The following is a 23,374-nucleotide window of genomic DNA, read 5'->3' as shown; positions in this document are numbered from 1 at the left end:
CTTGTATAATTGGATGATTAATTAGATTTTGACTTGGCTTTCACTTAACATCTGTTCAAATACACCCCCAGTTCCAAAAGAAAGTCGAGTTGCTGTGGAAATGTAAATAAAAACCAAAATAAATGATTTGCAAATCTTATCATCCTCGATTTTCTTTCCAATAAAACATCAACAAGAGACATTTTATCATTTCATGGAAACATGAGCTGACAGTGAATCTGATGGCAGCAACATGTTTGTAAAAAGTTGGAACAGGAGCAACAAAAGGCTGGAAACGTAACTGGTACAAATCAAAAACAACTGAAGGAGCATTTGACAACTAATTACGTTAACTGGCAACAAGTCAGTGACATGATTGGGTATAAAAGGAGCATTTCAGAAAGCCAAAGTCTCTCAGATGGAAAGCTGAACAGAGGTTCACCAATCTGAGACAAACTGGCTCTAAAAACTGTGAAATAATTTCAGAAAAATATTCCTCAACATAAAATTGTGAAGACTTAGAAGATCCCAACATCTACAGTGTATAATATCATTAAAAGATTCAGAGAATCAGGAGGAATCTCTGTGTGTATGGGACAAGACTGAAGGTCTAAACTGGATGCTGGCATCCTAATCGTTTTCACTTAATTTTATATTATGATATTATTTTATATTTTTGTGATAGGAATTTTTTGCAAACCTTATCTTGAAGAAAGTTTGAGCTAAAGATGTGTCGGTGTTTCCAGTCTGCAGTCTGGGCTCTGTGGTAACCCTCTTATTGTCTTCTGGTCGGAAATGACCCAAAACTGTGTTTAACTGCAAAGAAAACCTTTTTAACGTTATTTTCTCAACTTGGAATTTTATGATTTTTCTGTTATCTGTCCTCAGGGTCAATATACCTTCACTATAAGTCTAAAATAAACCAATTTACTTTACTTTAAATGCTAAAACCTATTTAGCATGAAGCAAAAATGATTATTTATTAGTTATTCATCAGAAACTGAGTTGTCCCTTTTACAGTACAGAGATCCTGCATTCATTCAGTGAACATTCAACACAGCTGTCAAATACATTTTCTTTGCTCAAGTAGATTTATTATTCTAATTATTATTTCTTCAAAGACTGTAAACAATATATATATATCGTTTTTTTTATCAAGAGAAAATTCTTGTATAGCTCAGGGATGAGCATCCTTAGTCCTCGAGGTCCATTCTCCTGCAGGTTTTAGACGTTTCTCTGCTGCAACACAACAAACTTAAATCAATGGGTTGTTAAAACAGTTTTGTTGCAGCAGGGAAACCTTCCAATGATGGTGCAGGAGAGATGCTCTTTTCTCTGAATGTATGGAGCTTTGTTTTTCTATACATCTGGGTTGCACCAGAAGTGTAAGGAACGTGGGTGGTCGGGGTGAAGGGAAACTTTGGTTAGAGGGCTCCTCTCTCCTTTGGTGAAAGCAGTACCAGCAGGAGCTCAGGCTTTTTTTCTTCTAAGTGTGCATGGTGATCTTCCGCTCATAAAACTGCAGTCTGAGTTCGTTAGAGGTAAAGAAAATGTCATGTGAAATGGTGCCACCTCACATCAAGCACAGCCTGCATCCCTTGGTTCTTCTCTGGACCTCCATTGGTTAGTTTTCCTATGTATCTATCATAGCACTGCGCATCACAAACCACTCAAATGTGGTCAAATATTTCATATTTTTCTGCTTGCTGGGCATTTTCTGTCTGAAAGATTCAGTCTTCTGCAGCACATTTGGAGGCTGAATGTAGAATTTTTTATAGACAATTTCCTGGTGGTTGTATCTGATACAGTTTGAATTTGTACACTAGCATTGTACATGTGCATACACGTGCATGTGCACAATCGGTCATAAGTTTTTGGGAAACCCATTCCCATTAAATCCAAAGGAAAAGTTTCCCAAAACTTATGATCAGTAGTGTATATGTGCATGAGTGTTTTCATGTGTGTATGTGTCTATGTCTGTATGTTTTTTGCAGTCTGTAACTGACTCTGTGTCTGATATCAACTGCCGGGCAAAAATTACCTGAAGACAATCTTTGTACCCAAGTAGTGTACAGCTTATAACGGCAATGTTTCCCTGTTTTGTTTTTTTAATGCCAGGGTCACTGTACCATCAGAGCTCACATGTTAAAATAAAAAAACGAGCTAAGGAAGAGTAAAAAAACAAAACAAAGAAATGAGCAGAAGACAAAGAGTAACTGCACATGTATGTTTCTTTAGTGTTTCAGGTTTCTGGTGGCTTTGTTTTTTTTCCGTTAACCTCTCATCTCCCATCTGTAACTGTCTACCAAATCACATCTTCTAACTGCATCCAGACAACGGATTTTCTGTCAGGTGTTGGTGGTTCTTTGAATAAACCTCTTCTTGTATCTTTCATTGTTTTCAGAACAACAGGGATCACTGGACTCAAACCAACGCATGGTTTCTCCACCCTGACATCTCCTCAGCTTTCTGTGGCGTGTGCTGCTGTCTCATTGTTCAAAACACCATCTTTTGTTTCAAGGCGTGTGTGTTATTCATGGTGCATGTATTGGATAACATGGCTGTGCTGAGTTGGCGCGATGTTTGAAATCTGTTTTGTGTTTCTGTGGTGAGTTGGTGTATGTTTAAATCCATCTATAACAGGAGAGTCAAACATACGAGCCGGTGGCCAAAACCAGCAAACCAGAAGCTCTTTTTTGTTTTTTGTTTTTTAATTATAGTTACAGTAATATTTAAATATAAAACATTTCCAAGGCAGGGGGGTAACTTGCTCTATTTTTCTATCTTTCTGACTTCAGATCTGACATCAGTTTGTATTATGAGGTGATTCAGTTCAGGTGGTCAGGATTATACACGTGGCATTGTGCACGTATATAATAACTTCTAGATCTTGAAAGGTTGGTCGGACAAGAATGCAAAAAACTAGATTTTAAAATATTTTAAATTAAAAAAGATATAAAAAAAAATCTCCAAAATGTTTGAGCACCTTTGCCTCAATTTAGTCAGAAGCAAAGAAATACAATTCACAGGAAGACACTGTATGATTGCTGAGGATGTATCATCACTTCTTCTCTGGTCATCAGAGGTCATAAGTAAGCACTCAATAAACTAGTTGCTCACATTTAGCCAAAACAACAACAGGTCTTTAAAATTAAGGATTGGAAACCTAAATTATGGATGTCACCTATTGAAACTATGGCAGGGTTGCTACAAAGCATGATGGGTAAAATGCAAACAAACCCAGTTCTAGAAAACCAACCACAGCAACTGCTACAACATATTAGTTTTGTATTGTTTATATATATATATATATATATATATATATATATATATATATATATATATATATATATTAGGGCTGCAGCTAATGACTATTCTGATGGTCGATTAGTCACTGACTATTAAAAAGACTAGTCGACCAATGAGATTATGTATCTCATGTTTATTATAAATGGATCTTATTTCACTTTCAGCTTTGAAATCTTGCATGAGGTTGTTACGTAAGTCCGATGTGCCTCCTCTTTAAGTGTTCGAGCTTTGCAGACGTACTTCCGTGGTACGCAAGGTACCACTTTACAAATCTCACATGTATCTAATTTATTTTATAAGTTTAACGTGAAGTTATCCCAGCCTTTTGACATCCTCTGCCGCCATTTTGCTTCCTAGTCCGGCGCCATATTTTTCCCCTGGCGGACTTTATTGCACATGTGCAACTCTCAGCAGAGAATAAAAAGAAGACGATGTCTCACGCTGTAGTTTTTTTTTTTTTTTATCCTGACAAGAGTCGACGGCTAAATTCGTTGTCGACTATTTTTATTGTCAACTAATCGTTGCAGCCCTAATATATATATATATATATATATATATATATATATAAACAAAGCTGTAAAATTTGTAACTTTAGATATGCCGTGTATGAAATGACCAGACCAACGCAAACTTTTTTCTTGTTCTTGCAGCCTCAAGAACAAGAACAAACATCTTGCTTCTCGTGGAGTATGTATCAAGCTTTACCCACAATACCCTCAAATTCCACTAGCCCAGCCCCATGTCCTTCCATATTTCATGCATTGGTTAGTCACATTTATAACTGCTAGCTCTAGTGAACAAATACAGTATATTGGAAACATACTGTCACCTTTAGTCAAAAACACAAATTTATATTTCAAAATAATTCTCGATAATAATTCTTCATACAGCGCTTTAGCAAACAGATAAGAGCAAACCATGCAGAACAAAACAAAGGACATAAAAGAACACAGTTAAAACACTTTAAATAAAACAATTAAAATCAATAAAGATTAAAAATGTCTAATTGCAAAAGCAAATTAGAAATAATGAATAATAACAAGACAGGCATGTACTTTAAACTTGATGAGTTACCAACCAGAATTGGGGAACCAATGAAATTTCAGGGGTGGGGGTTAAAATTGGCATTGGCAACTAAACCAGATCCTAGCTAGAACAACCTTAGAACTGGCTCTAGCACCAGTACCCTGAAAATGTCATTTTGGGAAATATAGGGTCTCCTCAGCTTATTACGTAACACTTGAAAAGGAGGAAGTAAAAAGCAGGAGTACCGTTCTCCAGCAGTTCTCCAACACCAGTCAGGTAACTTCACCCTCCCACCTGTCTGACCACCTTATGTTGCCACCTGTTGATAAATGAACAAGATAAATGTGAAATGATGTTTCCAGTCAGTGTTTACTACAAGTGAAGACTTGTGAAAGGGTGACTGGCGAGGGTGTGTGTGTGTGTGAGTGTGGATGGGAGGGGTATGTGATAAATAAAAACAATGTGATGGGTACGTTGTAAAAGGAATGGGAATCTGCCATCAGCTGCTGCAGAACTAGAAGAAGACACAGGATAAAATGTACTGTACCAGGACTAGCTGAGAAGAAGTGACAGGTTATTATTTAAAGCTCAATTTAAAGCTGTTTGAATAGAGGATGCTCATGCAGCATCACCAAGGCTTTGTTTGCCATGTTTGGGTTCAGGTTTCTCACTGTAAACTGTGTTAAAAACATGTTTAAAAACATGCTAGAGAGGAAAGTCTTCACCACAAAGCAGAAACACTACTTATTAACTCATATCCTTACAAGCTGCTGAACAATGAATGAAGTTCAGGTTTAGAGTTTTCCACCTGTTTTAGTCTCATTAGTCGGTGTTTACCTGGTGTTTGGTGGAAGTTCCTACACCTGTCATGAATTTATAAACTCCTGATTATTAAATGTTCATGCAGCCATTTTACAACCAGACGGATAAAAACCTGCAAGTCTACAAACTATCGGATGCAACTACACCATCTTACTCATCATTTATATATTAAATATTTACTCTTCTGATATTTTGTTTCTGAAATCAAACATATCTGTTCATCTGGATTCATTTCAGATGAATGAATGTATTCTGGGATTTCTGGGAAATATGCAGGATTAAATCATTAATACATCCTGTTTAAGCAGTGGAAATGGGACAGCAAGCAAAAATATTTCAAAGTATATTTATTTATTACAAGAACAATAAAATATACCAAAAAGAACCTCCAGTCTTAAACCAGTGAACAGTCCTGAATGTCGTGTCTGAATGTGTGACAGAACAACACTGGGACTCATGTTAATCGGAGAACAACAAACATCACAATCTAGTCGAGGAAAGTCATGTTCTGATCTGTATGTGGGAGCTTCATCCAGATCTGTAGCGTTTCATGTAAAATCCTGCAGCCAGTATCTCTTTACACATGAATTCTCAGGTGCAGCACCTCACCTGATCTCTTAGGAGGTTTGATAAACACATCCCAACATAAAAAAGTCACTACTGAACTGCTGGGAACAGAACACTGGTTCCCCCAGCATGGAGGATCGATCCCCCCCAAATACTTTAACTGAACATCTGTTTGTTTTTTTCAACAAAGGACTGCAGCAACATGAATTCACACGACAGAATGTTGTCAGGTTGATTAAAAATAGTTTATCTCTGGGTTTTAGAGGGGGGACAAGTTCCAGTAATTCTGACTTTAAGCTGATTATTTCTTCCTAAAACAAATTATTAATTCTTCTGTTTTTGATGCAGTCACATCAAGAAAGTTCTCGTATCACCATTTCAAAATTCTTTAACAGAACAGAGCATTGACCACACACCCGGTCATCAGGACAGGGTTGTTTTAAAGAATCAGTTTTTCTTGCTGTAACCTGATTGGCTGTTTGGCCTGAGGCTGAGCAGATAATTCAGCGTGAATCAGCCTCATCTGTCTCTGTTGTGTCGTTCTCAGACAATCCTCCAACTGCTGCTGTTAGCACTATTGACCTGTTTGGTGTCTGTTGCTGTCTGGCCTCCTGCTGAAAACAGAGGCCCCCCAGCCATTAAACCACAGGATGGTATTCCAAACAGGGTGTGACACTCAATCATTAATTTGTATCACACAACCTGGCAGCACCACAAAACATCAAATTACTCACCTTTCCTCAAAAACTGAACACACTTTTTTTTTTTTTTTTAACAGATCAAAAGTTAATAAATGCTGTAGAGCAGGGCCAGTCACCTTTGACCCTCCAGGGCCACCATCCATATGAGATGGTTGTCAAGTTCTGCATTATGACCCATAGATGTGAGTCACATGTGTTACAGCAGGGAAACATCTAAAACCTGCAGGAAACCGGTCCTCAAGGTCTCATCCATCCCGCATTCAGGTCTTAAAATATATATATATATATATATATATATATATTGTATGTGAAACTAAACAAGGTGATGTTCAATGATGACTGAACTCAGTAAAGTACAAAAATTTGTCATTATAATTAAGGAACACAAATACAAGGCTGCCACATAACCCACAGCTTCACTGACACATGTTGAGCTAATCTTTATATACTTTTAAAACGAATATGGATTCAGAAAATAGTTAATTAGATGGTAATTAACATGAATATTCAGAATTTTCTACAATAAAGGTTTATGGCTCAGCAAACACTCATTCAGGTGTAATACAGAAGCAACTCGTTAGTTTTGTGAACTTGTAAGTCATCAAGCAAGGATTTCTTCTATGGAAATTAGCAAAGCAGCAGGGCACAAAGCACAAAGATTTACTTTGTTTCCCATGCGCATGCAGCATAAAGGCATCTGTTTGCATCTTTTGCTTCTGTAAGCTTGGGCCAGTGGTCTCTAGGGCCAAACCTGATCTTACGGATGCCTTGGGCACAGCTCTGTGTTTCAGAGGATGTGGGGTGGCAGCAGGTCTTCTGCTGAAAGGCACTAGTCCTTTCTTTTCTGACAGCCATTTATCTTCACTGCCACTATTATCATCCTCACTTGACTCAGGTAATTCCTCCACAAACCTGTTGTTCTTTCTGTCCCTTACTGCACTTGAGCCCTACAAAAGATAAACACTACCTGTTACTATAATCTAGACAAAATATTGCTTTTTGTTAGTGTAAGTTACAGCGTAATAAAATAAATAAGTTCATATAACCGACTGGAAAACAACAGAGCCTAAGACAATATTTTGTTTTGTTGTTTTTTTTTTTTTACATTATTACATCCATTGATATGAAACAGTAATTTCAGTAGTTTTAGTGATTCAACATCCTACGCTGCTGCTATGGGAAATTCTCATTGGCTAGGTAGGCTGTCCCATTTCACAAACGTTAAGAGGACTTCAAAGTTTGCAGACTACATAGGACACTCCGTAGCTAGTGTCCAATGTTGTGGCTCATATGCAAGTATGCTGCCAACAGCCTTGCTTAATAGGAAAAAAAAAAAAACATTTGGAGTAGCTGTCCACTGTAGTGGCCAATGGCATGAATGGGTTAATTCCTTAATTTTCCAATCTATTTTATCTAAAAAGCCCATTAAAACTCCTTAACACCTTAATTTATTTACAGTTACAAATACAAATAAATATCAAATAAGATAAGAGTTATTGAATAAAGATACATAAATATGAATGATTAAAAATAAAATATAAAATTAATTAGTTAAATGAAGAAAAGTTAAATAAGGCCAGAGGTGGTTTGTTTCAGCTTTGCCACACAAGGTATCAAGGGGTTAAACAAACAGCATGGTACCAAATGCTGTACAATCAAATATTGTAGAGCAAAATTATAGTTAAAATAATCCAGAATAATAATGCATTTGCACACATTTGCACACATATAACAAAGACATTACTTCTTAACAATATGGGCTTTTAAATGAGATTAAAAACAGGTAGTGAAGAGGCCTGCCTGAGTTGGAAGTTTTTTGCACAAATTTAAGGCTTAAAGAGTTAATATAGGATGTATTTACAGGTGTCATGCATCTAAGCAGTATTACAAGGCAGATTTAACAGTTAAGGCTCAAAATGGATTCTCCACTTGCAGAATCTTCCTGATCCAGTTTTATTAGGTGAGCACCCAGTTTAAAAAAAGAAAAAAATCATGCCTGATTCATTCTACATGATGATAAATCACTGGCTTGCACTGCAAGACACAGCCGTGATGGATCATTTGAATCAACACAGTGTTACTAATTATCAGGTCAGTGGCTGATCGCTCTGAATGTCAACATTCATAATCAAATGTTGCTTTTGAGGAGGATGCCAATAAGGACGCTGCATGCTAAAATGTTGGGTGCAGATTGCGTGCGACCACTATCGACCGACCGACAGGGAAATGTCTGCAGTGATGTGGGTTGAAGCCACTGAGATGCCTTGCTGATTGGAAGAATAATGGGCCTGCAGTTTTATATCCAATCAGTCATTAAACAAAGCAGTGGAGGAATTAAATTTGGCTCATTGGACCTCACTCACAAAACGTTCTTCTCAACAAACTTATTCTTAAATCCTTATGAATGTTTTACGAAGCTTGTAGCACTCACCAAAATCTTTGTATCCTGGCTAAGAACAAACTACAAACATTCAGGACAATTGAACAAAGTCAACTTTTGTGCTGTTTGCTGTTGTTCAGTTCGTTACAATGCAATAATAAAACTACAGTCATGTTTTTGATCTGGGATCAAATTCACAGTCTCACTGTTGGTTGGACTTAGCCCTGAAGAGCAATATTTATCTTGCTGTCTGTACTCACTGTGGGACCCCCGTGTCCCCTGTGGAGACTTGTCACCAGGATGTCACAACCACCCTGCAAACACAACACACAGCGTCATCTCATCGATCAATAAATAGAGACAGGACGAACGAGGTCAGTGAGAGGGAGAAGATGGATGGAGAGTGAATGCCTCTCGTTTGCTCTCCTTTTCACTCTCTGGTCTACATTACCTGGATCACAGAGCACACACTCCCAGTGGGGCACACACACACTCACACACACACAGAGCAGTACATAACCATAGACAGGAGCACAAATGCACGTTTACATACACAGTGATGCAACAGGACAGTCAATTTACACCACTTAGCTGTTCATTTAGAGTTCATCTTTTGGTTTTTATCTTTACTCTGTATTGATTCCAAACAAAGGGGAAGACAGAACAGAAAAGAGGAAATGTTTGTGGAGGGAGGATCACAGACGCTGGTCACCATAAGCAATCAGTGTAAAAATCTGTACTTTACAATCTGACTAAAATATTATCAGAGTTAAGTCAGAAACTTGATTGAATCTTTTTTTGTTTTTATACATGTAACAAATAGAACATTTGCAGAAATGAAGCAATGATATAAAACAGGACATATTTATGCAACAAAAACCATCAACATTACAATTACAACAGATCTGATGCTCGGGGGTTTGAAATAATCTTTTCAAGGGAAAAAAACATTTTTATTGCCTTTAAATTGGAGTTAAATCTAGGATTATCTAAATAAATATAAAAGGATGCTAAGAATTAATTAAAATTAGGGTTACAATGCTAAAACCCGGGGGAGGGATAAATTTCTCATTTATTCAGTGGTTACCAAACTGGGGGGCAGGGCCCAGTGTTATGACAGGAGGAGATGCAGGGAGGCAGAATACAATTTATAGTTTTTGCACTGCCAGCAAAACATGGACAAATTTGTGAAAGTACCAATGATACAACAATGATGAATTGACAAAAGAGATTACAACTACCAAAAACAAAGACAAGAAAATGTGATGAAGCATTTATTGCTCTAGGCTTGATAGGTAATGGTCAAGTCATAGTAATGGTCAGTGCTGGGTAACAAAGACAGACCACAGTGTGTTGTATGTCTGAAAATATCAGCATCTAAAAGAATGAAGTCAAACAAGTTACAGCACCACTTGGGGACTTCTCATCCTGAACACAAAGAAAAGCCTGTTGACTCCTTTAGAAATAAACTACTCAACTGTCATATATAGCAGAGTTGTTTAAGTAAAGCAGCATCCGTCTCATCGAACACTAAATGCTCTTGAAGTAGTTTGCAGACATCTCACACTACAGCAGAGGAACTGATAATTCCTTCTGCCACTGACATGGTTTTAACTATAGGTAACAAAGTAGCAGCCATTAAACTGAAGACTATTTAGTGGCACATTTCTTCATACATTTCTTTGTAAGCATCGAGGTGCATGTGGTAGTGGGATGAGGAGGGTTTGACATTATTGTTGTGGATGAAAAGGGGGCCCTGCAGAAAAAGTTAAATTACAAGTAAATTATGAATGGATAACTAATCATTGTCATTTTTCTCTTTACCAAGTAGCACATTCTTAGTGTTTAGAGACATCCATGCCTTTTTTATTTTAAAAGTTCAGTCCGAAATATTTTCATATAAGTGCATTTCCAGAACCGATGGCACAGAGTTTAATCATAGTTTTTAAAAAATGTACACAAACAATTCAAAGTCCAGTTCTTTAAAGATGTCTTTCACCAGATAACAGTTAGGAATAGTTTCAAAGGAATTTTTGTATTATTATTATTTTGCTGATGAAATATTTCCTTGGCAACAACCAAGATCAGCTCCAAATAATATTTTCAAAAATGTTAGGTGAGTAGAAAATACAGGACGGTGAAGATACAGTTTCTCTCATTTCTGATTACCTTGTAGGACACATATTTGCTTACAAAGGGACAATCATAGTCAGTAGATGGTTCATGGATTATGATGATGATGTAGTGCAGTCTTTTCCTTTGGGTGCAGATGATACGAGTCCTAATACACCACTGGGAATTGCATCAAAGGCAATAGCAAGAAACTGATAAAGTGAAATTAATTGTTAATATGATAACAAGAGACCATCTGAATGGAATAGCTGACTGACTAGGAGTATACTTTAATTAAAATACAGCACTTTTCTATGAAACTCGGTTTGATATTTGATATTATTATTGTTCCAGATTTAATATTTATGAGGTGAGAAATAGTCTTTGTACATATGTTGGAGCAACAGGTTTGTTCCACTGCTGCAGGATTCTGGATCTACATCTGATGATCGGAATAAAATCTCCCTACACACCGAGGTTAGACCAAAAAACAAATCAGAAAGTAAAAGGCGACAAGAAAAGCAAACAGCTGGGCATCAGACTCTGATTGTTGGTGACGTCGGTGTTAAAGACGTGGGAAATGTGTGTGGAAAATGTACAAAAGTACTGTGCTTCCCCAAAGATATGGTATCAGATGTGAGAGGCAAAATTACGCAAATTGTGGCGGCGGATCCAACTGTGGAAAACCTCATCCTGGATGTGGGGTCGAATGACGTTGTGAAACAACAGTCTGAGGTGCTGAAGCAGGATTTTACTGAACTGCTGGATACGATCAGCTGTCTGAATGCCCGGATAGTCATCAGTGGCCCTCTCCCTTCCATCAAAGGAGGAGTGGAAAGATTCAGTAGGCTGTTTAGTCTGAATGCATGGCTGTCGGCTGTATGTACCACACATCCAGTTCATTTCATAGACAACTTCAACTTCTTCTGGGACCGCAGGCACTTTTTAAGACAGATGGATTCTGCCTGAACAGGTCAGGAGTGAAGCTGTTCACCTCCAACCTGTTTTATTTTCTGAACAGACACTCTGTTCCCTCGGACAAGGACAACAGACAAGAGAGACCAAAACAACGTGATAAGACAGAGCCTAGAGGAAACCTTAGGAAAAAAACACTTCAGCCCCCTCCCGAAGAAAGCCCAAAGGCTCTCAGCGAGGACCCACCCCCTTCATCTCATCATACTCCATCCAAGTCACCCTCCCTCTCCCCATCCTCCCCACCCCGCCTGGACTTCACTTCCCAGATTAAGGAGCTGGTCACTATTGTGACCAAACTAACCCCATGCCCCAGTATGCTTTTGTCCCCCATAAACCCCCCACCAGAGCGGCTGAAAAGAGGACACCCAGCCCCTCCTGTACCACCATTTCAGCTTTATGTTTCGGATGTATGATGTGTGGAGGGTCCAGACTGCATAGATAACAGCAGTCATGATTTTTCCCAGGAGCAGCTGGATCCCTGTTTATTAGAAGGTTCAAAAATATCTGTAGTGTTTGGTAACAGAAGGAGAAAAGTAGCTCGGTCAGAACACAGAGACCTGCTTTCTAAAAGGTTTCCAAGTAGAGTTAACATACCCTGTGAGCCACAGCATGCCCCCAAACTAAAATGCTAAAATGTTAAATATTATGGATACTATTTCTGCTATTAAGGTGAAGGTTGTCTCTAGAAAGAAAAAGTCTCCATGGAGAAATTCCACACTGGTGAAGCATGGGAAAAGAGAGTGTCGGAAAGCCGAGCGTAGATGGAGAAAAACAAATCGGCAGGTTCATTATAACATGTATAAAGAGAAACTTCACTCTTACAATTTACAACTAAGGAATGCAAGAAAGTCCTATTTCTCTGACATTAATAGCAAAAACTATCATAATGCTCGGGTCTTATTTGCTATGGTTGACAGGTTAACAAACTCTCCTGTGTCAGTAGCACCTGAACTTTATTCCACCAAAGCCTACAATGAGTTTGCTAAATTTTTCACTGAAAAAATCCAGAATATGAGACAAGCAGTTTGTTCATCAACAGCAGGTTCAACAGACATACTGTGTCCATTGAAAACCAGTTTAAGCACCGTGACACAGTTTAATCCCATTAATAGCAAATATCTGGGCGACATCTTATGTCAGCTGAACTCCTCCTCTTGCTGCTTTTGAAGAAACCTGCCCACAGGTTTCTACAAAAAGGTCTCAAGGTCTCTGGAGCCAGATCTGTTACAGATTGTGAACTTGTCTTTAATTTGCGGCATCTTTCCAGATCTTCTAAAAACAGCGGTAATCAAACCTCTGCTAAAAAAGGGACAATCTAGACAAGACACAAATGAGCAACTACATGCCGATCTCAAATCTTCCTTTTCTAAGTAAGATAATTGAAAAAGCCATTTTTCATCAACTAAACAACTTTTTAACACAAAACAACTGCTAAGATGTCTTCCAGTCAGGTTTTAGACAGCACCACAGCACTGAGATGCTCTGACCAAAGTCATTAATGACATATGTTTGAACACAGACGATGGAAAAATGTCAGTCTTAGTCTTACTGGACCTCAATGCTGCATTTGATACACTTGACCACAATATATTGCTTAAACAACTGGAGAACTGGGTGGGCCTCTCTGGTACTGCACTGGTTTAAATCTTATTAAAGAATAGAAAGTACTTTGTGCCAATAGGTAATTTTACATCTGAGCAGGCCAGAATTACATGTGGAGTTCCCCAAGGTTCCATCCTGGGGCCTCTTCTGTTTAACATCTACATGCTCCCACTGGCACAGGTTATACAGAAAAACAAAATTAGTTACCATAGCTATGCAGATGACACACAGATATATATTACAATGTCACCAGGAGACCGAGGCCCCGTACAAGCTCTTAGTAAGTGCATTGAGGAGATTAATGACTGGATGTGTCTAAACTTTCTTCAGTTAAACAAAAACAAAATTGAGGTTATTGTATTTGGAGCCAAAGAGAAACGATTAAAGGTCACCACAGAGCTTCAGTCTATACACCTAAAAACCACCAACCAGGCCAGAAATCTGGGTGTATTGATGGACTCAGACCTTAACTTTGAGAAACACATTAAGAGATTTACAAAGTCAGCCTACTATCACCTTAAGAATATATCAAAGGTAAAAGATCTGATGTGTCAGCAGGACCTGGAAAAACTAGTCCATGCATTCATCTTTAGTCGGCTTGATTATTGTAACAGTGTCTTCACAGGTCTACCTAAAAAGTCAGTTAGACACCTGCAGCTTTTTCAGAACTCTGCTGCTTGAGTCCTCACTAAGACCAAGAGAGTGGACCACATCAGTCCAGCTCTGAGGTCTTTACACTGGCTGTCTGTTTGTCAGAGGATAGACTTTAAAGTTCTGCTGCTGGTCTATAAAGCTCTGAATGGCTTAGGACCAAAATACATCAGTGACCTCTTGACCCAGTATGAACCTACCAGAACCCTCAGGTCATCAGGATCCAGTTTCTTATCAGTTCCCAGAGTCAGAACCAGACATGGAAAAGCTGCATTGAGCTTCTATGCTCCACATGTCTGGAACAAACTCCCAGAAAGCCTCAGATCAGCTGAACCACTCAGTTTATTTAAATTCAGGTTAAAGACCATTTCAGCAGTTTTTATTTAGAAGTCAAAATCTACATCTGGTTCTTTTAAGCTGGAATCATGTTTAATATTGTCTTTCCCCACACTGGAATTTTATTTCTTGCATTTTATCTATTTTAATTTACCATCTTCCTTCTGTTTTTATTTCATTAATTGTATTTCTTTTAATCTTTGTTTTTTGTTTGTTTTTTATGTACTTGTATTGCTTTCTACACCCTGCTAAAATGTTTTATGTAAAGCACTTTGATTGTCTTGTACATGAAATGTGCTATACAAATAAATTTGCCTTGCCTTGCCATATGTGACCATCTTAAAAACCTTGGCTTAAGAAAAAGGAATGACTTTACCACACACACATTTGTCTGCATGTTACATAGAAAGATGTCAGTATTTAATTTCCTTTTATTTTGGCTCTCCAGATGATCCCACCTTTGAACCAGTTGGTTAAACATGTCTACAAGGTATGCAAACACATATGTGCTTAACTGAAAACACATCACCCAACTCAGCAAAACAAGATAAAACTCAGCAAATATACAGTGGTGTCCATCGTCTAGACAGTTCCTAAAGAACACAGATACAAACTGTTTTCTGCCTCCAGAACAATAAATCAGCAACTTACATCAGCATCTTCATTCCTGGCATCTTACAGGAGGATACATGGATTATTTCTTGGACTATGCAGAATTTAGGGTCCAAGATGGAGCTCCTTAAGCTTTTCAAGGTATTTGCTGTTACTGGAGCTAAACTGTTCAACACAAATACTTAGTAAAACAGTGTATCATAACTATATATACATGTCAAGCTATGTTGAAAAGCAGGACTTCATAGTGATGTTGAAATTTCAACGTTGATTGGATTTGCAAAATCGAAACAAAATTCAAGGGTTATTCAACACTGGCACCTGACGCTGATTTAACATTGACTTGATGCCAGCTGGGTTGATATATATATATATATATATATATGTGTGTGTGTGTGTGTGTGTGTGTAAGTATAATATTTATATTATCTACCATCAACTGAATGCATTTAATTATGCATGTTTCTTTAAATTAATTTTATTAAAGTACCAAGCAACATCATTCTCTGTTCCCTTAATCAACAAGGAATAAAGTCAGTTTTACTCTGAACATATTAGAAATTAACTCATTTTAACTATTGCTGCATAATAATTACATTCTTTGACTAATCATATGATTCTCTGTGATAAATCATGATTAATCACAGAACATTTTTTTTGCACTAAATTCAATAAAGAATTCATGAGAACTGCATTGCACACGTATATTTTAAAAGCATAAATACCTGAACAAAAGCTTATAGAAAAGTACACACAGGTCAAAGCTTCCAACGATTAAACGGATTAAATATGATATGGAGAATTTCCAAATATTGACAGTTATGTTGTTTAGGGTGAGTCTTTGTGAGCTGCATGACTCACTAAGTTTTGGATAAATTTCTGTTATTCTTATCTCTGCTGATGGTTTTAAAAAGACATTTAATGAAGTGTGCTAACATCTGACGCCAACTGAGCTCAGAAAGAGGAACCATCATTGAACTGGCTTGATTAAAACACTGTTATTTTGTTTGTGACTGGATGGCTGGTGACTCACTGTGTTTGTTTTTGATCATTTCATTGTTTTTCTCCAGCAGTGTTGAGAAGTGGTGTGGGTGGTATTATTATTCTCCCATAAACAGGTTCTGATATTGAAAGGGACTTTCTCTAATTGTGCATGTTATGTTGCATAATGTTTACCAGACCATCATGACCAGTATGATAACAGCGCTGTCTACTTTATTCAATCAAATGTCATTAAAGTTGTCAAATGAGCTTGATTCTAGTAAAAGTCACACAGCGGTAAAAGACAGCACGCAATGATGATCCAGATTTTATTTAGACTGGTCTTAAGCTCTCACTGACAGAAATACTTTAGTGGTCTCAGGTGAGGTAACGCTTCAGAAAAAACACTTTCGTTGATGTTTTTAAGATTTCCAAATCACCACCATGTCAGAAGGTTGATGATGTTATCGCCTCATGGCAGTTGGCATGTAAATATGGAGCCTGCATCAAAGATTACAATCATGTCATTTTCTACAGAAGAACATTATCTGCCCATATGTTTCTGATGTAAATGCAACGTTCTTCAGACTTTATATACAAACAGGTTGCTCTTTGATAGAAATTTTTCATGTTGTCGATGTTGCAAGAAGAATATTTGATAATCTTTAGGAACTGCAGTTAGTACTTATATGGAATATACCATATGTATTTAACCTAAACAAGGAGACAGAGTAAAAAAAAACAGTTTCTTGTGACATGAACTGTGTTGTACTGAATGCTACTCCTGTCAGCTACAATTCACACAGACTCACCAAAACTGGACAATAAAAGATGGAAAAATGTTACCTGGTCTGATGAGTCTCCATTTCAGCTCCACGTTCAGATGCTAGGCTCAGAATCTGTTGGTTAACATCATGAAAACATGGATCCATCCTCCCTTGGATCAACACTTCAGGCTGCTGCTGGTGTGATGGTGTGGGGGATATTTTCTTGGTCCACTTTAGGCCCCTTAGTACCAATTACATCCATACGCAAAAATTAGCAGATAGAGCTGAATTTTTTTTCAAAAATAAATGATAAATTTAAGAATAAAAATTTGAACAAATAAAAATACTGTATCTAGTACACTTATAGTGACTTTAGGGAAAAATAACAGAAGTTTATCCTCTCTGAATCTGTGCCAAACAGGACCTGAAAAAGTTGCTTCATATGTGCCTGATTTTTGTTTTTTAAGGTTTCAGGTTAGTGGTGACAGACACACCAAATGGATGTGAAAACTGGTCACTGGCTCATAGTCTAAGCATTTTTGTCAAAATGTTTAGAATAGCTCTCTGTTCCCAAGTGAACATGGAGCTCCACCTTCGCATTGTTGACCCTAAATCCTGCAAAAGACCAAGAAACAATCCATGTATCCTCCTTAAAGATAAGGTAAGTAATGGCTGCCAAAGGTGCTGATGTAAGCTGCTGATTTATTGAAGAGTGTTTTCTGGAGACAGAAAACAGTTTTTATCAGTGTTCTTGATGAAAGGTCCAGATGATGGACCCCACCGTATATCTGCTGAGTTTTTTCCTTTTAAAAAGGTAAAAAGGAATACCACTCATTTTCAAGCCAGTATCAGCGATTCTGATCCAATACCGATACTTGTACAAAAAAATGTATTTGGAAAATCACTTTCAAAGCAGCCTATGCTGACATTTTTATAGAATACCTTGTGACTCAAACTGAAATTGTCAGTAAAGTGCACAAATAAATATATATAAAGGCAACAATAATTGCATGTGTGTGTCAACATCTATTAAATATAAATAAAAAATAATCAAATCTGAATATTAACCATCAGTCTAAGCAAATGAGAGGGATTGATGTTGTCTTTCTATCCTTTTAAATATTTTTCATCCATCTTTTTATTTTTAAAAACTCTAAAATGGCTGTTGTACGAAATATTTAATGACATCGGCCTCTGTAGCTTCCTACCGACTGAATCTAGGCCTGATGAATTGATGTGAGTTGATCTCAGGGACACGTTTCACTTCAAGCTAAACTCACACAGATATTAATTGTAGCAATTTCTTATTTCATAAGCATATTTATTACTCTGCATAACAAAACAGGACGCAATAGTCTTTAGAACGAGGGGAGCGCCTGTTGTTTGAACATCAACACAAAGACCTGAACCTAGCAGATAGATGAAAATCACTTTGCCAAAATTTAGCATCAGTAGTCCACAGCTCCACATTTTCTCCCCCTGAATGGTGGTTAGTACCTGCCTGCAGAATCACGGGACTCCACGAGTGACTGTCCTGTCCTTGCAGCACCTCCCTCTCCTCTCCTCCTCTTCCTCATCTTCCTCATCCTACTTTCATTATATTCTGTGTTATGACTGACTCTCAGATGTTTAAGGTTTGTGGTGTTGCTATAACACCATTCTTCCCACACACATACATCGTACCTTTGCTGTTTAGCTCCACATGTGATGCCACGGCCTGAGAGATGTGCTGCTGCGCCGCTACCCTGGACCGTTTCACATATGACTAGTTTCTGCCAACTGGGGTATAATTTAGAGAAGATCCTGATATTATAGTTACTTTCCACTGTATTCCATACATTTTTACCCCAAACTAAATAAATATTCTAAAACATGAAAAGCTGGTATCGGAAGTATCGATATTTAAGTATCAATCCGCACATCACTAGTTCATAGGTGGGATCATATGGAAAGCCAGAGCTTTGAAATGAAACCATGACATCTTTCTGTATCACATGCAGATGAATGTGTTTAATGTTTTGCAGAAAGTATGAAGCTCAGATTGTGTGTATAGCTGTACACATCTGGGCTGCTGTTCTGCTCCTTGAGTGTAAAGTTTTGCCAACTGTGGGATGAGTTATTTTTTAGCAGGTAAACAATGATAGAAAACTGTAAATCATTGTACAGAAAGAAGAAAAAAAGAGGCGAGTATGGTGCAGCTCATAACTTATAGAATACCTCAGAGTCATTTCTTTTTATTTTACAGGAAAACTTCAGAGCTACAGTAGATAAATTTCTCTTCTCAAAGCAATTAAAATATCCCATTGAGTTGTGCCAGTGTGGATTAAATACCTGAGGCTCACTCATACCTTTTTATATGGACTTGATAAGGTGGGAGAACATTGTGTCACTCAGCCTGCTCTTCTTCATGTCCCTACAGCAGACTGTATTATAGAAACCATCATCTCGCTCTGGTTTTTGGCCTGTGCCTTCTAAGTGTGTCTGTGTTTGTAGTGTGTAACAGTACAATACATCATTCATGCCATCATCTTTCTTTCATGCCTGGGGGAGAGTGAGAGTCAGCTCATGTTTGTTTGGCTGACACATGTAATGCAAACTTGAGTCCAGACTGAAGCAGGTTTGGGTCTCTACAGCTGGACGCAGGAGAATCCCACCAAGCCGAGCGACGCCGTGCTTCATCTCCTGTGACTGACACCAGGTATCACCATAACTTCTCCTGCTCCTGGACAACTGATGGGCCAGAGTCAGGCTGCTCTTTAGCTGTCTGAAACTGCTGCAGTAAATTGCCTCGAGGCTGCAGGCCGAGGATGGAGATGAGGGAGGATGACAGGTCCCCCAGCACCTCCTCGTCCTCTGTACTGGCATACTACATTTCAGCCTCTGACCTTTTAAAGGCCTGACCTCTCTCTGATCAGTTTGCTGCATATTTCCAGGTCAGTCAAAGGGGTACAAATTTAATATTTAATCTTTTGAGCTTTGTGAAATTCACCTGCAATTCTGCCATTTCTATTGCCCCAAAGCAATGAATGACAGATACATAGCACTGAATGAAATTTTTAAAATGTACCAGTGACAGACACCCCCCTGACCCCCCCTCACCACATACATACAGTACACGCAAACCTTGATGCTGGGTGACTGTTTGACATGGTGCGAAGCTTCATGTTGATCTGCGTCCTCAGACTATGAAATAATGATGCTACGAGAGCCTGTTGTCTCTCATCTTCTGGCACCAGATTATTTCTGTCTTTGTTTTAATTTTCTGTCATGTCTCCAGTTCATATATCCAGAACCTTCAACTTTAAATCAACCTAGCATCAGTGATTGGATTTCACACTTAATGTGAAAATAGGAAAGTGCATATGACAAAAACTTAGCGAAAAAATGAACGTGGTTCATTGATTCTGATGCCGGGATGTGGCTTGGATTTAAATGTAGGGGGGTTGGCTTAGCCCTCAGGAGATGACATGCAAACCTGCTCCTTTCAGTCAGTAGTGAAATCATGATGGTGATGAGTTGAAAACAACAATGAGTAATTATTGTAATGATCTTGTCATGGTGCGGCAGAGGTGAGGACCCAATAGCAGGACTGAGAGGCAGGAGGTAGATGGGTCCAAACAAAATTTAGTTTGAACACACCAAAAAACTCAACAAGAAACACAACAAGGATCTGACAGAGGAAAACCGAAACCAATGGGCATAATTACACAGGGACCAATAAGGAACAGGTGAAGTGGTATCTGGCTCTGAGCACCTATGAGTGGTGAGGCTCTGAGCACCATTTTCAACTTCTTCAGTTTATCCAAATCAGCTGTTGAATGTTTGAATTATCAGGACGTCTCTGCTGGAAGAAGTGGAACCATTCTGGGTCCATTTCTGCTTCAGAACCACAGCTTTATTTCTGCATCACTTCCTGAAACTACACTTGAAAAAAAAATGCTTAAATTACGTTAACGCATTGTTAACGGCCTTAATTAAAACACATCATCATCATCATCACTGAGATTAGCAGTACCATCATGACATAATAACATCTGATTTGTTGCCATAGTCATGTGACACAGAAGACACAGGAATACACCATGACTGGATTTACTGCCAATTTTAACTACTAAGAAGTGAAAGCAGATTGCATGTTTTGTATGAGCACAATATCAAATCCAATATATGACTGGCAGATATCAAAGTATCAACTCCAGAGTATTATTACATCCATTTCTTTTAGTATTAGTAAACATTAAATGCAATTTTTTAATAGAAGTTAGTGCAGTTCCTTACACTGAAGTTTGTATTTTATATGTAAAAACATAAAACATACAAAGCAGGGCGACAACTTTAATACCTTTTATCTAACATCTTTCTGACTTGAGACAGTTCAGGTGGCCAAATGTGTTTATATTTAAAATAATTTCCACATCATGACAAGTTATTCTAGTCATATCATTTCCTATGTTTTTCCAGTTCCAGATACCTTTGATTAATGTTTTGTGATTGACTACATCCATTGTGATATGTAAGCTGTTATAAACATGAGATGATAAATGTAAATGATAAAATCATTTGGCTTCAAAGCTCATTACATGTAAACTTTTTCATAATGTTCTCATGCTAAAACAACAGAAAAAATGTTGAATTTTATGTTGTTTAAAGGTTATTATGGTGTTATTTGGGGCATTTTAAGGTAAAATTTAAACTGAAGCAAATTAGAATGTTAAAAAAACACAATAAATATGTACAAAGAAAAAACTCAACTCTTGTTATTCTGCTTGCAGACACTTTTTCCTGCAAGTGTCTCAGAGGTGTAGTAAAGATGGGGAGTGGTGGTCTGAGGGAAGGAAAGGAAGACTAATGGCTATTATACTAATGGGATACTGTCTAAGCAATTAGAAGAGGAGAGAGAGTCGGTGAGGACTGGTGCTGATGGACCTGGAGTGACTCCCACAGCTCAGACCCCTGAACTATTCATCATCTGGACAACTTGGAAGTGATTTTTCCAGTAAAAAGAAAAGAAAAGGATTTCTCTGCATTGTTGTGGTGTCATAAGTGGGGGCTTGTCCGGGAGCTTGTTTTAGACTTTATTCGGTGGTGTGTTAGCATCCACATGTTGTTTGGAGCACTTTTTTTTTCATGATTTTGTCATTTTAATGATTTGAAGTCAATCTGACACACAAAGTAGGAGACTGAAAAGTAATTTTAAACAAATAGCGATGCATTTAGTGTCCAGCTGGTCTATGAAAGACTCAATAAACTGGGAACAATGAATAGTTTTAGCTGACTGAAAGTCTGTGGTACAGCTAATGTTTGTGTCTCAGGCTTTGTGTCTCTTTAATTACGGTGAGCCAGAATCTAATCTAAAAGTATGGATGGAGATATTCATGAACTGTGGGTGTCCTCAGTCCTAAAACATTTTTAAAAAGCAGGGGATGGCAATGTTTTAGTGAAAATAGAAGAGCAATAATTAAAGTTTCTCTACTAACTTAATCTGTAGCTTCTGACAAAAAGAATTGTTTCCTTATTTTTATTAAAATTAAAACACTGTACAAATTCATAAAATCAATACCAAATTCAGTATCAAATGTTTGTGGCAGACTACGTAGGCTACATAGTGTCCTCCGTAGTCTACACACTTCGAAGTCCGCTTAACATTTGTGAAATGGGACAGTCTATCTAATCAACAAGAATTTCCCATGGCAACAACACAGGATGCTGAATCATTTAAACCTCTGAAATTACTCATAGGACACCTCAGTGGGCGTTAAAACCGAGCGGTAACACCAACAGTAAAAAAAAAAAAAAAACAGTCTTAAGCGCTGTTGTTTTCCAGTTGGTACACACATCATTAACCCCTTAACGTTTTGTAACGTTTCGACTAAAGTGTAGTTAAAAAAAAACATCCTTTTTTTTTTTTTTCTTTATTCACCACCATCCTATGTGCAATGAATTCTGGAGGGTCCTTCAAATTCCATAAATTGGGACAGTACTTCGCTCTACATGCTGAGATTTTTTCAGGAATCCCATGGGTCACGGGATTCCTGCGGGATTCCCACAGGATGGGAGTTACTATTAATTACGTGATTGGGACGGTACAGGATAAAAAGTTAACAGGAGCAGACGGGAGCAGGAACCAAAAAAAAAAAAGACAGGCATTTTGTAGTTTTTGCTCAATAAACCTAAACTGTAACCAAGTATAAAAAAAAAAACTACACTACCCAGAAGCCAACACTGCTTTCTGGCCACTGCTTCCCTGCCGGAATTGAAATAAGAAAAGGAATGGAGTTAGCAAACACCCGCGGAGAAACCGATATGGCAAAAAATTATTTACAACTCAAAGTTAGAAGTAATGACGTGTGTATTAGGTTGGCAGAACTGGTTAGAAAAGGCGGACATATGTCAACACAGTGTATGCCGCTTGTAAAACATGTTTAGTTAATGACATTTAGAAATGAGTGAAATACAACTTTATATGTTCTGTTTGGGTTTATTCGATTTTGGTAGACATGGTGGGAACCATGTACTGTTTGATTGCTGTTCCCCCCTGTGTGTTTTTTTTTTTG

At 37.8% G+C, this 23,374-nt stretch overlaps 1 long non-coding RNA gene across 1 annotated transcript; it reads left to right on the top strand.

Moving 5' to 3' along the window:
- Positions 1 to 714: 714 nt before the first annotated feature.
- Positions 715 to 22,681, top strand: LOC121654054. Its single transcript, XR_006012898.1, has 4 exons — positions 715 to 724; positions 13,911 to 13,920; positions 16,925 to 16,930; positions 22,418 to 22,681. It is a non-coding gene; the product is annotated as an uncharacterized LOC121654054 (long non-coding RNA).
- The last annotated feature ends 693 nt before the right edge of the window (positions 22,682 to 23,374 follow it).

The sequence above is a fragment of the Melanotaenia boesemani genome, chromosome 15 (assembly GCF_017639745.1).
Source record: "Melanotaenia boesemani isolate fMelBoe1 chromosome 15, fMelBoe1.pri, whole genome shotgun sequence".
In the NCBI taxonomy this organism is placed as follows: Eukaryota; Metazoa; Chordata; class Actinopteri; order Atheriniformes; family Melanotaeniidae; genus Melanotaenia; species Melanotaenia boesemani.
Note: the sequence above shows the minus strand (reverse complement) of the source record. Positions and strands in the feature narration are given on the sequence as shown.